Raw genomic sequence first — 16,222 nt, forward strand, 5'->3', positions numbered from 1 at the left:
CCCCACCACAAGGGATGCATGCAGGCAGGCAGGCAGGCAACCAGACAGCAAGCCAGCATAGGCCAGCCCCCTTCCCCCACCACAAGGGATGCATGCAGGCAGGCAGGCAGGCAACCAGACAGCAAGCCAGCATAAGCCAGCCCCCTTCCCCCTCCACAAGGGATGCATGCAGGCAGGCAGGCAACCAGACAGCAAGCCAGCATAAGCCAGCCCCCTTCCCCCTCCACAAGGGATGCAGGCAGGCAGACAGGCAACCAGACAGCAAGCCAGCATAAGCCTGCCCCTTCCCCCTCCACAAGGGATGCATGCAGGCAGGCAGGCAACCAGACAGCAAGCCAGCATAAGCCAGCCCCCTTCCCCCACCACAAGGGATGCATGCAGGCAGACAGGCAACCAGACAGCAAGCCAGCATAGGCTAGCCCCCTTCCCCCACCACAAGGGATGCAGGCAGGCAGGCAGACAGGCAACCAGACAGCAAGCCAGCATAAGCCAGCCCCCTTCCCCCACCACAAGGGATGCATGCAGGCAGCCAGGCAACCAGACAGCAAGCCAGCATAGGCCAGCCCCCTTCCCCCACCACAAGGGATGCATGCAGGCAGGCAGGCAGGCAACCAGACAGCAAGCCAGCATAGGCCAGCCCCCTTCCCCCACCACAAGGGATGCATGCATGCAGGCAGACAGGCAACCAGACAGCAAGCCAGCATAAGCCAGCCTCCTTCCCCCTCCACAAGGGATGCATGCAGGCAGGCAGGCAACCAGACAGCAAGCCAGCATAGGCCAGCCCCCTTCCCCCTCCACAAGGGATGCAGGCAGGCAGACAGGCAACCAGACAGCAAGCCAGCATAAGCCTGCCCCTTCCCCCTCCACAAGGGATGCATGCAGGCAGGCAGGCAACCAGACAGCAAGCCAGCATAAGCCAGCCCCCTTCCCCCACCAAAAGGGATGCATGCAGACAGACAGGCAACCAGACAGCAAGCCAGCATAAGCCAGCCCCCTTCCCCCTCCACAAGGGATGCAGGCAGGCAGGCAGGCAACCAGACAGCAAGCCAGCATAGGCTAGCCCCCTTCCCCCACCACAAGGGATGCATGCATGCAGGCAGGCAGGCAACCAGACAGCAAGCCAGCATAAGCCAGCCCCCTTCCCCCACCACAAGGGATGCATGCAGGCAGGCAGGCAGGCAACCAGACAGCAAGCCAGCATAAGCCAGCCCCTTTCCCCCACCACAAGGGATGCATGCAGGCAGGCAGGCAGGCAGGCAACCAGACAGCAAGCCAGCATAAGCCAGCCCCCTTCCCCCACCACAAGGGATGCATGCAGGCAGACAGGCAACAAGACAGCAAGCCAGCATAGGCTAGCCCCCTTCCCCCACCACAAGGGATGCAGGCAGGCAGGCAGACAGGCAACCAGACAGCAAGCCAGCATAAGCCAGCCCCCTTCCCCCACCACAAGGGATGCATGCAGGCAGGCAGGCAGGCAACCAGACAGCAAGCCAGCATAGGCCAGCCCCCTTCCCCCACCACAAGGGATGCATGCATGCAGGCAGACAGGCAACCAGACAGCAAGCCAGCATAAGCCAGCCCCCTTCCCCCTCCACAAGGGATGCAGGCAGGCAGACAGGCAACCAGACAGCAAGCCAACATAAGCCTGCCCCTTCCCCCTCCACAAGGGATGCATGCAGGCAGGCAGGCAACCAGACAGCAAGCCAGCATAAGCCAGCCCCCTTCCCCCACCAAAAGGGATGCATGCAGACAGACAGGCAACCAGACAGCAAGCCAGCATAAGCCAGCCCGCTTCCCCCACCACAAGGGATGCATGCAGGCAGACAGGCAACCAGACAGCAAGCCAGCATAAGCCAGCCCCCTTCCCCCTCCACAAGGGATACAGGCAGGCAACCAGACAGCAAGCCAGCATAAGCCAGCCCCCTTCCCCCACCACAAGGGATGCAGGCAGGCAGACAGGCAACCAGACAGCAAGCCAGCATAGGTTAGCCCCCTTCCCCCACCACAAGGGATGCATGCATGCAGGCAGACAGGCAACCAGACAGCAAGCCAGCATAAGCCAGCCCCCTTCCCCCACCACAAGGGATGCATGCATGCAGGCAGACAGGCAACCAGACAGCAAGCCAGCATAAGCCAGCCCCCTTCCCCCTCCACAAGGGATGCAGGCAGGCAACCAGACAGCAAGCCAGCATAAGCCAGCCCCCTTCCCCCTCCACAAGGGATGCAGGCAGGCAGGCATGCAACCAGACAGCAAGCGGGCATAAGCCAGCCCCCTTCCCCCTCCACAAGGGATGCATGCAGGCAGGCAGGCAACCAGACAACACGCCAGCATAAGCCAGCCCCCTTCGTCCTCCACAAGGGATGCATGCAGGCAGGCAGGCTACCAGACAACAAGCCAGCATAAGCCAGCCCCCTTCCCCCTCCACAAGGGATGCATGCAGGCAGGCAGGCAACCAGACAGCAAGCAAGCATAAGCCAGCCCCCTTCCCCCACCATAAGGGATGCAGGCAGGCACGCAACCAGACAACAAGCCAGCATAAGCCAGCCCCCTTCCCCCTCCACAAGGGATGCAGGCAGGCAGGCAGGCAACCAGACAGCAAGCCAGCATAAGCCAGCCCCCTTCCCCTACCACAAGGGATGCAGGCAGGCAGGCAACCAACCAGACAACAAGCCAGCATAAGCCAGCCCCCTTCCCCCTCCACAAGGGATACAGGCAGGCAGGCAGGCAACCAGACAGCAAGCCAGCATAAGCCAGCCCCCTTCCCCCACCACAAGGGATGCAGGCAGGCAGGCAACCAGACAACACGCCAGCATAAGCCAGCCCCCTTCCCCCTCCACAAGGGATGCAGGCAGGCAGGCAGGCAGGCAACCAGACAACAAGCCAGCATAAGCCAGCCCCTTCCCCCTCCACAAGGGATGCATGCAGGCAGGCAGGCAACCAGACAACAAGCAAGCATAAGCCAGCCCCCTTCCCCCTCCACAAGGGATGCATGCATGCAGGCAGGCAGGCAACCAGACAACACGCCAGCATAAGCCAGCCCCTTTCCCCCTCCACAAGGGATGCAGGCAGGCAGACAGGCAACCAGACAGCAAGCCAGCATAAGCCAGCCCCCTTCCCCCTCCACAAGGGATGCAGGTAGGCAGACAGGCAACCAGACAGCACGCCAGCATAAGCCAGCCCCCTTCCCCCTCCACAAGGGATGCAGGCAGGCAGACAGGCAACCAGACAGCAAGCCAGCATAAGCCAGCCCCCTTCCCCCTCCACAAGGGATGCAGGCAGGCAGGCAGGCAACCAGACAGCAAGCCAGCATAAGCCAGCCCCCTTCCCCCTCCACAAGGGATGCAGGCAGGCAGGCAGGCAACCAGACAGCAAGCCAGCATAAGCCAGCCCCCTTCCCCCTCCACAAGGGATGCATGCAGGCAGGCAGGCAACCAGACAACAAGCAAGCATAAGCCAGCCCCCTTCCCCCTCCACAAGGGATGCAGGCAGGCAGACAGGCAACCAGACAGCAAGCCAGCATAAGCCATCCCCCTTCCCCCTCCACAAGGGATGCAGGCAGGAATACAGGCAACCAGACAGCAAGCCAGCATAAGCCAGCCCCCTTCCCCCTCCACAAGGGATGCAGGTAGGCAGACAGGCAACCAGACAGCAAGCCAGCATAAGCCAGCCCCCTTCCCCCTCCACAAGGGATGCAGGCAGGCAGACAGGCAACCAGACAGCAAGCCAGCATAAGCCAGCTCCCTTCCCCCTCCACAAGGGATGCAGGCAGGCAGGCAGGCAACCAGACAGCAAGCCAGCATAAGCCACCCCCCTTCCCCCTCCACAAGGGATGCAGGCAGGCAGGCAGGCAACCAGACAGCAAGCCAGCATAAGCCAGCCCCCTTCCCCCTCCACAAGGGATGCATGCAGGCAGGCAGGCAACCAGACAACAAGCAAGCATAAGCCAGCCCCCTTCCCCCTCCACAAGGGATGCAGGCAGGCAGACAGGCAACCAGACAGCAAGCCAGCATAAGCCAGCCCCCTTCCCCCTCCACAAGGGATGCAGGCAGGCAGACAGGCAACCAGACAGCAAGCCAGCACCCCCGATACAGGAACACAGCTTTACACACCAGAGTACAGAGAGGGGGGGGGGCGACAACACAGAGCTGTTGTGATCAGAGCCAGCAACAGGCAGATGGTAGGGAATAAGGACCCAGCACTAGAAGAAAGGAATGCAACAAAATATAACACATAAGGGAGGGCGCACACGCCTACAGCCACATGGACGGCCTCAGGCCATACTTTCCAAATATAAGGCGGGGGGGGGCAGCCGGAGCTGCTCTCCTGACTGATCAGCAGTCCGAACTGAGTCACCCCCCCCCACCCCTAAGGAAGAAGGAGGACAAGAAACGTACAGCGGGGTGAGGATAGGACAACGCACCTTGCCTCACACTCCTGGGAAGAAGATGGCGGCACGGGCAAGGAGGACAACACCTGGCCCATGAGCCCAAAAGTCCAACAGAGATGAGGCTTTATTATGCATGAGTACATTTGGCCCTCTTCATGGCCGAAATGGTCATCTCCTTTTGAGAACAGGCTTCTATCGGCAGCATTCTCCACTACCTTTTTTGGGGTGCTTGGATCAGTGAGCTCTGTGCCAGGTCCAAGGGAGACCACAGTTTCAGGGCACCCATGTGTGGGGACGTCAAGGTTAGTGCCACCCAGGGGTGTTGCTAGGTCTGGAAATTCTCCGGGGCTATGCTAATGTCGGGACTGTCGGGACACTGGGATAGCTAGCCTTTTGGTTGTAGCCCCTGAGCTTCTATCAGTGGCTATAGCCCCCCATACCCCCCACACCCCCAGCGATGCCTCTGGCACCACCCATGCTGAGATCACTGTCAGCCGGTCCAAGAGCGACCAAGCGGGGAAAGGAACAATACTACACTAAGCATCGTTGGGGGACAGTGATTTCTGCCCAGTGAGGAAGCTGGCCCACTTCCTGCAGCTTAGACCAAAGGGGCGGGCTATGTGTTCCAGCACCTGGATGGGCTCCCTCTCACCCTCTTCCAGTTCTGAAAGCTGTTGGCATCTACATTGTGAACGGCAGGCTGAGAGGTAAAAGAGGTTGTACCCCACTCCTTCAGAATAGGGGCTGCAACCACAGCGACTAAGATTACATGGTGGGGTCCCCGGGGCGTGAAAGGTGCTGGCATCTACATTGTGAGCGGCAGGCTTAGAGGTAAGAGTTTGCACCCCACTCCTTCAGAATAGGGGTTGCAACCTCAGCGACTAAGATTACATGGTGGGGTGCCCGCGGCCTGAGATCACACCCAGGGATGTGTGGAAGCGGTCACGTTCACACATGGCAGTGGAACGCTCCAGGCTTCTTTGTTATACGGGGTGTTATTCCTCTCCCTAAGCCATTCCACTTGGGTGAGTGTGCATCATCATCTGATGATTGAAGGTGTTTGGGAATTGGAGTGCCAGTGTCATCGGATTATGTAGACCTGGTTCAGGTGAGGCCGGGCTACACTATGTAGCAATGTGGACTGAACACTCTTGCGTTTCAGCTGCCATTTTGGAAATCATGTGATTGATTGAGTCAGACGCTGCTACACTGCTTGGTCACGTAGTCTCTCTCTACCAGTGCTGGTGGCTGTCCCTCCTCCACCAGCCACCATTGACATGCCGCAGTGGGTTCTTCCCTACGTGTAAGTCCTTCTAACCATGTGCCATCTACAAAAAGGGCTATGCTTTATAGGCCTAGGAGAACATTTTGGAAACATTCACCTATGAGAGTCCCTTAGATAGACCGAGTTATGAATGTTACGGTGGCAGTGCCAATCCCCTGACTCAAGCATGGGGCAAGGTGATGTGGTCCAGGGGATCCCCAAGCACCCACTCTGGACCTTCATGCCACAGATGGTGGCACCTGGTCCCTGTGTCCACCCTATCCCATACCCCAAGGACATACAGGAGACTTCATCCCAATACATACCTGCTCTGCGACACCACAATCCTCCTATAATGCGTTTCAATGTCAGAGGGCACTCATTACAGCTATGAACGTTCAAGAGCAATGGGGTCTCTTGAGAGAAGCAAGCCGTGTGTGTGGGATATCTGGGGAATGGGAGCTTGCCTCCTACCGCTTGCGGGAAGCCCGAGAGAAGCAAGCCGTGTGTGTGGGATATCTGGGGAATGGGAGCTTGCCTGCTACCGCTTGCGGGAAGCCCGAGAGAAGCAAGCAGTGTGTGTGGGATATCTGGGGAATGGGAGCTTGCCTCCTACCACTTGCGGAAAGCCCGAGAGAAGCAAGCCGTGTGTGTGGGATATCTGGGGAATGGGAGCTTGCCTCCTACCACTTGCGGAAAGCCCGAGAGAAGCAAGCCGTGTGTGTGGGATATCTGGGGAATGGGAGCTTGCCTCCTACCACTTGCGGGAAGCCCGAGAGAAGCAAGCCGTGTGTGTGGGATATCTGGGGAATGGGAGCTTACCTCCTACCACTTGCGGGAAGCCCGAGAGAAGCAAGCCGTGTGTGTGGGATATCTGGGGAATGGGAGCTTACCTCCTACCACTTGCGGGAAGCCCGAGAGAAGCAAGCCGTGTGTGTGGGATATCTGGGGAATGGGAGCTTGCCTCCTACCACTTGCGGGAAGCCCGAGAGAAGCAAGCAGTGTGTGTGGGATATCTGGGGAATGGGAGCTTACCTCCTACCACTTGCGGGAAGCCCGAGAGAAGCAAGCAGTGTGTGTGGGATATCTGGGGAATGGGAGCTTACCTCCTACCACTTGCGGGAAGCCCGAGAGAAGCAAGCCGTGTGTGTGGGATATCTGGGGAATGGGAGCTTGCCTCCTACCACTTGCGGGAAGCCCGAGAGAAGCAAGCCGTGTGTGTGGGATATGTGGGGAATGGGAGCTTGCCTGCTACCGCTTGCGGGAAGCCCGAGAGAAGCAAGCAGTGTGTGTGGGATATCTGGGGAATGGGAGCTTGCCTCCTACCACTTGCGGAAAGCCCGAGAGAAGCAAGCCGTGTGTGTGGGATATCTGGGGAATGGGAGCTTACCTCCTACCACTTGCGTGAAGCCTGAGAGAAGCAAGCCGTGTGTGTGGGATATCTGGGGAATGGGAGCTTGCCTCCTACCACTTGCGGGAAGCCCGAGAGAAGCAAGCCGTGTGTGTGGGATATCTGGGGAATGGGAGCTTACCTCCTACCACTTGCGGGAAGCCCGAGAGAAGCAAGCCGTGTGTGTGGGATATCTGGGGAATGGGAGCTTGCCTCCTACCACTTGCGGGAAGCCCGAGAGAAGCAAGCAGTGTGTGTGGGATATCTGGGGAATGGGAGCTTACCTCCTACCACTTGCGGGAAGCCCGAGAGAAGCAAGCAGTGTGTGTGGGATATCTGGGGAATGGGAGCTTACCTCCTACCACTTGCGGGAAGCCCGAGAGAAGCAAGCCGTGTGTGTGGGATATCTGGGGAATGGGAGCTTGCCTCCTACCACTTGCGGGAAGCCCGAGAGAAGCAAGCCGTGTGTGTGGGATATCTGGGGAATGGGAGCTTGCCTCCTACCGCTTGCGGGAAGCCCGAGAGAAGCAAGCCGTGTGTGTGGGATATGTGGGGAATGGGAGCTTGCCTGCTACCGCTTGCGGGAAGCCCGAGAGAAGCAAGCAGTGTGTGTGGGATATCTGGGGAATGGGAGCTTGCCTCCTACCACTTGCGGAAAGCCCGAGAGAAGCAAGCCGTGTGTGTGGGATATCTGGGGAATGGGAGCTTACCTCCTACCACTTGCGTGAAGCCTGAGAGAAGCAAGCCGTGTGTGTGGGATATCTGGGGAATGGGAGCTTGCCTCCTACCACTTGCGGGAAGCCCGAGAGAAGCAAGCCGTGTGTGTGGGATATCTGGGGAATGGGAGCTTACCTCCTACCACTTGCGGGAAGCCCGAGAGAAGCAAGCCGTGTGTGTGGGATATCTGGGGAATGGGAGCTTGCCTCCTACCACTTGCGGGAAGCCCGAGAGAAGCAAGCAGTGTGTGTGGGATATCTGGGGAATGGGAGCTTACCTCCTACCACTTGCGGGAAGCCCGAGAGAAGCAAGCCGTGTGTGTGGGATATCTGGGGAATGGGAGCTTACCTCCTACCACTTGCGGGAAGCCCGAGAGAAGCAAGCCGTGTGTGTGGGATATCTGGGGAATGGGAGCTTGCCTCCTACCACTTGCGGGAAGCCCGAGAGAAGCAAGCCGTGTGTGTGGGATATCTGGGGAATGGGAGCTTGCCTCCTACCGCTTGCGGGAAGCCCGAGAGAAGCAAGCCGTGTGTGTGGGATATGTGGGGAATGGGAGCTTGCCTGCTACCGCTTGCGGGAAGCCCGAGAGAAGCAAGCAGTGTGTGTGGGATATCTGGGGAATGGGAGCTTGCCTCCTACCACTTGCGGAAAGCCCGAGAGAAGCAAGCCGTGTGTGTGGGATATCTGGGGAATGGGAGCTTACCTCCTACCACTTGCGTGAAGCCTGAGAGAAGCAAGCCGTGTGTGTGGGATATCTGGGGAATGAGAGCTTGCCTCCTACCACTTGCGGGAAGCCCGAGAGAAGCAAGCCGTGTGTGTGGGATATCTGGGGAATGGGAGCTTGCCTCCTACCGCTTGCGGGAAGCCCGAGAGAAGCAAGCCGTGTGTGTGGGATATGTGGGGAATGGGAGCTTGCCTGCTACCGCTTGCGGGAAGCCCGAGAGAAGCAAGCAGTGTGTGTGGGATATCTGGGGAATGGGAGCTTGCCTCCTACCACTTGCGGAAAGCCCGAGAGAAGCAAGCCGTGTGTGTGGGATATCTGGGGAATGGGAGCTTACCTCCTACCACTTGCGTGAAGCCTGAGAGAAGCAAGCCGTGTGTGTGGGATATCTGGGGAATGGGAGCTTGCCTCCTACCACTTGCGGGAAGCCCGAGAGAAGCAAGCCGTGTGTGTGGGATATCTGGGGAATGGGAGCTTACCTCCTACCACTTGCGGGAAGCCCGAGAGAAGCAAGCCGTGTGTGTGGGATATCTGGGGAATGGGAGCTTGCCTCCTACCACTTGCGGGAAGCCCGAGAGAAGCAAGCAGTGTGTGTGGGATATCTGGGGAATGGGAGCTTACCTCCTACCACTTGCGGGAAGCCCGAGAGAAGCAAGCCGTGTGTGTGGGATATCTGGGGAATGGGAGCTTACCTCCTACCACTTGCGGGAAGCCCGAGAGAAGCAAGCCGTGTGTGTGGGATATCTGGGGAATGGGAGCTTGCCTCCTACCACTTGCGGGAAGCCCGAGAGAAGCAAGCCGTGTGTGTGGGATATCTGGGGAATGGGAGCTTGCCTCCTACCGCTTGCGGGAAGCCCGAGAGAAGCAAGCCGTGTGTGTGGGATATGTGGGGAATGGGAGCTTGCCTGCTACCGCTTGCGGGAAGCCCGAGAGAAGCAAGCAGTGTGTGTGGGATATCTGGGGAATGGGAGCTTGCCTCCTACCACTTGCGGAAAGCCCGAGAGAAGCAAGCCGTGTGTGTGGGATATCTGGGGAATGGGAGCTTACCTCCTACCACTTGCGTGAAGCCTGAGAGAAGCAAGCCGTGTGTGTGGGATATCTGGGGAATGAGAGCTTGCCTCCTACCACTTGCGGGAAGCCCGAGAGAAGCAAGCCGTGTGTGTGGGATATCTGGGGAATGGGAGCTTACCTCCTACCACTTGCGGGAAGCCCGAGAGAAGCAAGCCGTGTGTGTGGGATATCTGGGGAATGGGAGCTTACCTCCTACCACTTGCGGGAAGCCCGAGAGAAGCAAGCAGTGTGTGTGGGATATCTGGGGAATGGGAGCTTACCTCCTACCACTTGCGGGAAGCCCGAGAGAAGCAAGCCGTGTGTGTGGGATATCTGGGGAATGGGAGCTTACCTCCTACCACTTGCGGGAAGCCCGAGAGAAGCAAGCCGTGTGTGTGGGATATCTGGGGAATGGGAGCTTACCTCCTACCACTTGCGGGAAGCCCGAGAGAAGCAAGCCGTGTGTGTGGGATATCTGGGGAATGGGAGCTTACCTCCTGCCACTTGCGGGAAGCCCGAGAGAAGCAAGCAGTGTGTGTGGGATATCTGGTGAATGGGAGCTTACCTCCTGCCACTTGCGGGAAGCCCGAGAGAAGCAAGCCGTGTGTGTGGGATATCTGGGGAATGGGAGCTTACCTCCTGCCACTTGCGGGAAGCCCGAGAGAAGCAAGCCGTGTGTGTGGGATATCTGGGGAATGGGAGCTTGCCTCCTGCCACTTGCGGGAAGCCCGAGAGAAGCAAGCCGTGTGTGTGGGATATGTGGGGAATGGGAGCTTTCCTCCTGCCACTTGCGGGAACCCAGAGAGAAGCAAGCCGTGTGTGTGGGATATCTGGGGAATGGGAGCTTGCCTCCTGCCACTTGCGGGAAGCCCGAGAGAAGCAAGCCGTGTGTGTGGGATATCTGGGGAATGGAAGCTTGCCTCCTACCACTTGCGGGAAGCCCGAGAGAAGCAAGCCGGGTGTGTGGGATATCTGGGGAATGGGAGCTTGCCTCCTACCACTTGCGGGAAGCCCGAGAGAAGCAAGCCGTGTGTGTGGGATATCTGGGGAATGGGAGCTTGCCTCCTACCACTTGCGGGAAGCCCGAGAGAAGCAAGCCGTGTGTGTGGGATATCTGGGGAATGGGAGCTTGCCTCCTACCACTTGCGGGAAGCCCGAGAGAAGCAAGCCGTGTGTGTGGGATATCTGGGGAATGGGAGCTTGCCTCCTACCACTTGCGGGAAGCCCGAGAGAAGCAAGCCTTGTTGTGGGATATGTGGGGAATGGGAGCTTGCCTCCTACCACTTGAGGGAAGCCCGAGAGAAGCAAGCCGTGTGTGTGAGATATGTGGGGAATGGGAGCTTGCCTCCTACCACTTGCGGGAAGCCCGAGAGAAGCAAGCAGTGTGTGTGGGATATATGGGGAATGGGAGCTTGCCTCCTACCACTTGCGGGAAGCCCGAGAGAAGCAAGCCGTGTGTGTGGGATATCTGGGGAATGGGAGCTTGCCTCCTACCACTTGCGGGAAGCCCGAGAGAAGCAAGCCGTGTGTGTGGGATATCTGGGGAATGGGAGCTTGCCTCCTACCACTTGCGGGAAGCCCGAGAGAAGCAAGCCGTGTGTGTGGGATATCTGGGGAATGGGAGCTTGCCTCCTACCACTTGCGGGAAGCCCGAGAGAAGCAAGCCGTGTGTGTGGGATATCTGGGGAATGGGAGCTTGCCTCCTACCACTTGCGGGAAGCCCGAGAGAAGCAAGCAGTGTGTGTGGGATATCTGGGGAATGGGAGCTTGCCTCCTACCACTTGCGGGAAGCCCGAGAGAAGCAAGCCGTGTGTGTGGGATATCTGGGGAATGGGAGCTTGCCTCCTACCACTTGCGGGAAGCCCGAGAGAAGCAAGCCGTGTGTGTGGGATATCTGGGGAATGGGAGCTTGCCTCCTACCACTTGCGGGAAGCCCGAGAGAAGCAAGCCGTGTGTGTGGGATATCTGGGGAATGGGAGCTTGCCTCCTACCACTTGCGGGAAGCCCGAGAGAAGCAAGCCGTGTGTGTGGGATATCTGGGGAATGGGAGCTTGCCTCCTACCACTTGCGGGAAGCCCGAGAGAAGCAAGCCGTGTGTGTGGGATATCTGGGGAATGGGAGCTTGCCTCCTACCACTTGCGGGAAGCCCGAGAGAAGCAAGCCGTGTGTGTGGGATATCTGGGGAATGGGAGCTTACCTCCTACCACTTGCGGGAAGCCCGAGAGAAGCAAGCCGTGTGTGTGGGATATCTGGGGAATGGGAGCTTACCTCCTACCACTTGCGGGAAGCCCGAGAGAAGCAAGCCGTGTGTGTGGGATATCTGGGGAATGGGAGCTTACCTCCTACCACTTGCGGGAAGCCCGAGAGAAGCAAGCCGTGTGTGTGGGATATCTGGGGAATGGGAGCTTACCTCCTACCACTTGCGGGAAGCCCGAGAGAAGCAAGCCGTGTGTGTGGGATATCTGGGGAATGGGAGCTTACCTCCTACCACTTGCGGGAAGCCCGAGAGAAGCAAGCCGTGTGTGTGGGATATCTGGGGAATGGGAGCTTACCTCCTACCACTTGCGGGAAGCCCGAGAGAAGCAAGCCGTGTGTGTGGGATATCTGGGGAATGGGAGCTTACCTCCTACCACTTGCGGGAAGCCCGAAAGAAGCAAGCAGTGTGTGTGGGATATCTGGGGAATGGGAGCTTACCTCCTGCCACTTGCGGGAAGCCCGAGAGAAGCAAGCCGTGTGTGTGGGATATCTGGGGAATGGGAGCTTACCTCCTGCCACTTGCGGGAAGCCCGAGAGAAGCAAGCCGTGTGTGTGGGATATCTGGGGAATGGGAGCTTGCCTCCTACCACTTGCGGGAAGCCCGAGAGAAGCAAGCCGTGTGTGTGGGATATCTGGGGAATGGGAGCTTGCCTCCTACCACTTGCGGGAAGCCCGAGAGAAGCAAGCCGTGTGTGTGGGATATCTGGGGAATGGGAGCTTGCCTCCTACCACTTGCGGGAAGCCCGAGAGAAGCAAGCCGTGTGTGTGGGATATCTGGGGAATGGGAGCTTGCCTCCTACCACTTGCGGGAAGCCCGAGAGAAGCAAGCCGTGTGTGTGGGATATCTGGGGAATGGGAGCTTGCCTCCTACCACTTGCGGGAAGCCCGAGAGAAGCAAGCCGTGTGTGTGGGATATCTGGGGAATGGGAGCTTGCCTCCTACCACTTGCGGGAAGCCCGAGAGAAGCAAGCCGTGTGTGTGGGAGATCTGGGGAATGGGAGCTTGCCTCCTACCACTTGCGGGAAGCCCGAGAGAAGCAATCCGTGTGTGTGGGATATGTGGGGAATGGGAGCTTACCCCTTACCACTTGCGGGAAGCCAGAGAGAAGCAAGCCGTGTGTGTGGGATATCTGGGGAATGGGAGCTTGCCTCCTACCACTTGCGGGAAGCCCGAGAGAAGCAAGCCGTGTGTGTGGGATATCTGGGGAATGGGAGCTTACCTCCTACCACTTGCGGGAAGCCCGAGAGAAGCAAGCCGTGTGTGTGGGATATCTGGGGAATGGGAGCTTACCTCCTACCACTTGCGGGAAGCCCGAGAGAAGCAAGCCGTGTGTGTGGGATATCTGGGGAATGGGAGCTTGCCTCCTACCACTTGCGGGAAGCCCGAGAGAAGCAAGCCGTGTGTGTGGGATATCTGGGGAATGGGAGCTTACCTCCTACCACTTGCGGGAAGCCCAAGAGAAGCAAGCAGTGTGTGTGGGATATCTGGGGAATGGGAGCTTACCTCCTACCACTTGCGGGAAGCCCGAGAGAAGCAAGCAGTGTGTGTGGGATATCTGGGGAATGGGAGCTTACCTCCTACCACTTCGGGAAGCCCGAGAGAAGCAAGCAGTGTGTGTGGGATATCTGGGGAATGGGAGCTTACCTCCTACCACTTGCGGGAAGCCCGAGAGAAGCAAGCAGTGTGTGTGGGATATCTGGGGAATGGGAGCTTACCTCCTACCACTTGCGGGAAGCCCGAGAGAAGCAAGCCGTGTGTGTGGGATATCTGGGGAATGGGTGCTTGCCTGCTACCACTTGCGGGAAGCCCGAGAGAAGCAAGCAGTGTGTGTGGGATATCTGGGGAATGGGTGCTTGCCTGCTACCACTTGCGGGAAGCCCGAGAGAAGCAAGCCGTGTGTGTGGGATATCTGGGGAATGGGAGCTTACCTCCTACCACTTGCGGGAAGCCCGAGAGAAGCAAGCCGTGTGTGTGTGGGATATGTGGGGAATGGGAGCTTACCTCCTACCACTTGCGGGAAGCCCAAGAGAAGCAAGCCGTGTGTGTAGGATATGTGGGGAATGGGAGCTTACCTCCTACCACTTGCGGGAAGCCTGAGAGGAGCAAGCAGTGTGTCTGGGATATCTGGGGAATGGGAGCTTGCCTCCTACCACTTGCAAGAAGCAGCATTGTAATGCATTGGCCTACATAGCTACATCTGGAGGGACGCAGCAGGAAGCCTGCTTATAATTGACTTAAACGAGGTCTGTTGCAAGACCATCTAAAGGAAGAGCGCCATTTTGGAGGGTCGGACCATCATTGTATACTCTAAATAATGAGACCAATCACATAGAGCTCTGGCACCCACCAGCATAGGTCTTCTCCAATCCATTGTAAAGCAAAGATGAACAACGACCACCAGTTCAGTGGCGCACTTAGGGGACACTCATTGTGACTTAAAAAGATCAGGATCTTTGAAAATTCATCACTACACAATCCATGTGTGTGGGGGCAGCCTTTGGGGAGTTGCTTCTCTATTCAAATGCCTTGAGCTGCATATATGTAAGATTTCCAGATAATCATAAACACAAGCACATGATTCAGACCATTCATAAATCTCCCATAACAGCATAGGGAACAACAAACCAGAAATGGACTGTAGTGCAATAATTCCATAAACGTTCAAGTCAACAAGGATTTCCTTTTGTATAAGTCTCCCCTAAGAAAAAGAAAAAGGGCCAGCCCACTCTAGAAGAGTTAGCCCACAACAGACAATAGAGCAGCAGTCTAAATGGAATAAATCCTAGTTTACGCAATATCGGCCTCAGGGTCCTAGATCTGAACTCTGCGTGCGTGTCATGCCCGCACCGCTGGCGCACGCATTGGCAACCATCATGGACTACTTGGTACTCATTTATTCTCCTAATACTCCTTGAACAACTCCGTTTCACGCCTTGGTCTTTTATTTCCATTTGCTCAACTTTGGTTCTTTCTTATTTTATTCAATTAACTACATTTACCATAATGCACCTGGCTGCAGTCCTCAATTCCTGGCTATTCTCATTCATCGTTATTGGGACCACAATCCCCAGAAGCCCTAGCAGCCAATGCTGCTTCCACCTGCTCAGGACCAGAGAGGGAGGAGGTAGATTGTCTTCAGGTGTGCGGCTGCAGGTGCTGTCAATTAGCCTGCCTCAGAACAGGGCAGGGCTGTATATAAGCAGCTGCCTGCAGGAGCACAGTGTCTTACATCTTGAGATCTCCCCGCTCCTGTTTGCCTTGACCCGCTACTTTGTATACTGTTCCTGTTGCTGCATTATCCTGTTTTGATCCAGTGCCCTTTCCGGGCTCCCTGCCTTGCAGCCGATCTTGCTCCTCTGCCTTCTACCTACAGCCCTTGTCCTCTGGGCTTCCTGCCCTGCAGCCTGCCTCACTCCGGCTGCCTACGGTCCTTGTCCTCTGGGCTCCCTGCCCTGCAGCCTGCCTCACTCCGGCTGCCTACGGTCCTTGTCCTCTGGGCTCCCTGCCCTGCAGCCTGCCTCACTCCGGCTGCCTACAGCCCTTGTCCTCTGGGCTTCCTGCCTTGCAGCCTATTACAGTCCTCTGCAGCCCTCTACAGTCAGCGGCCCTGCTCCTCTGGGCTCACTCCTTGCTGCCCTGCTCCTCTGGGCTCCCTGCCCTGCAGCCTGCCTCACTCCGGCTGCCTACAGTCCTTGTCCTCTGGGCTCCCTGCCTTGCAGCCTGCCTCACTCCGGCTGCCTACTGTCCTTGTCCTCTGGGCTCCCTGCTCTGCAGCCTGCTTCACTCCGGCTGCCTACAATCCTAGTCCTCTGCTGCCCATCTTGCAGCCTGCCTCACTCCGGCTGCCTACAATCCTTGTCCTCTGGGCTCCCTGCCCTGCAGCCTGCCTCACTCCGGCTGCCTACCGTCCTTGTCCTCTGGGCTCCCTGCCCTGCAGCCTGCTTCACTCCGGCTGCCTACAGCCCTTGTCCTCTGGGCTTCCTACCGTGCAGCTTGCAACCTTCTGCTGTCTCCAAGCCCTTGTTCCCTGGGCTCCCTAACTTGCAGCCTGCACCTCTTCGCTGCCTACAGCCCTGCTCCTCTGGGCTCCCTACCTAGCGGCCCTATTCTTTTGGGCTCTCTGTCTGTCGCCTACTACTAATCTCTCTCTGTCCTGTTCTTCTGGACTCCCTGCCTTTCAGCCTACTACAGTCCTCCGCAGTCCAATACAGTTTGCCTGCACCTAGTGCCACTCTTGACTGCAGACCTGCTTCCTACTTTGCAGCCCTTCTGTTTTCCTGACTGCTGCTCCCTTGTTCTCTTCCTTGAGTCCTCTGTACTCCACCTTAGGTTATCTATTTCAGTCTAACTGCCTTTCCTTCATTTCCTACTGCTAGATTGCTCATTGACTTCCTTTTCGCTGGATAGTTCTGTTCTTGTCTTCTCATGTGTCTTAT

Source organism: Ambystoma mexicanum, chromosome 9 (genome assembly GCF_040938575.1).
Source record: "Ambystoma mexicanum isolate Mex_15411 chromosome 9, UKY_AmexF1_1, whole genome shotgun sequence".
Lineage (NCBI taxonomy): Eukaryota > Metazoa > Chordata > Amphibia > Caudata > Ambystomatidae > Ambystoma > Ambystoma mexicanum.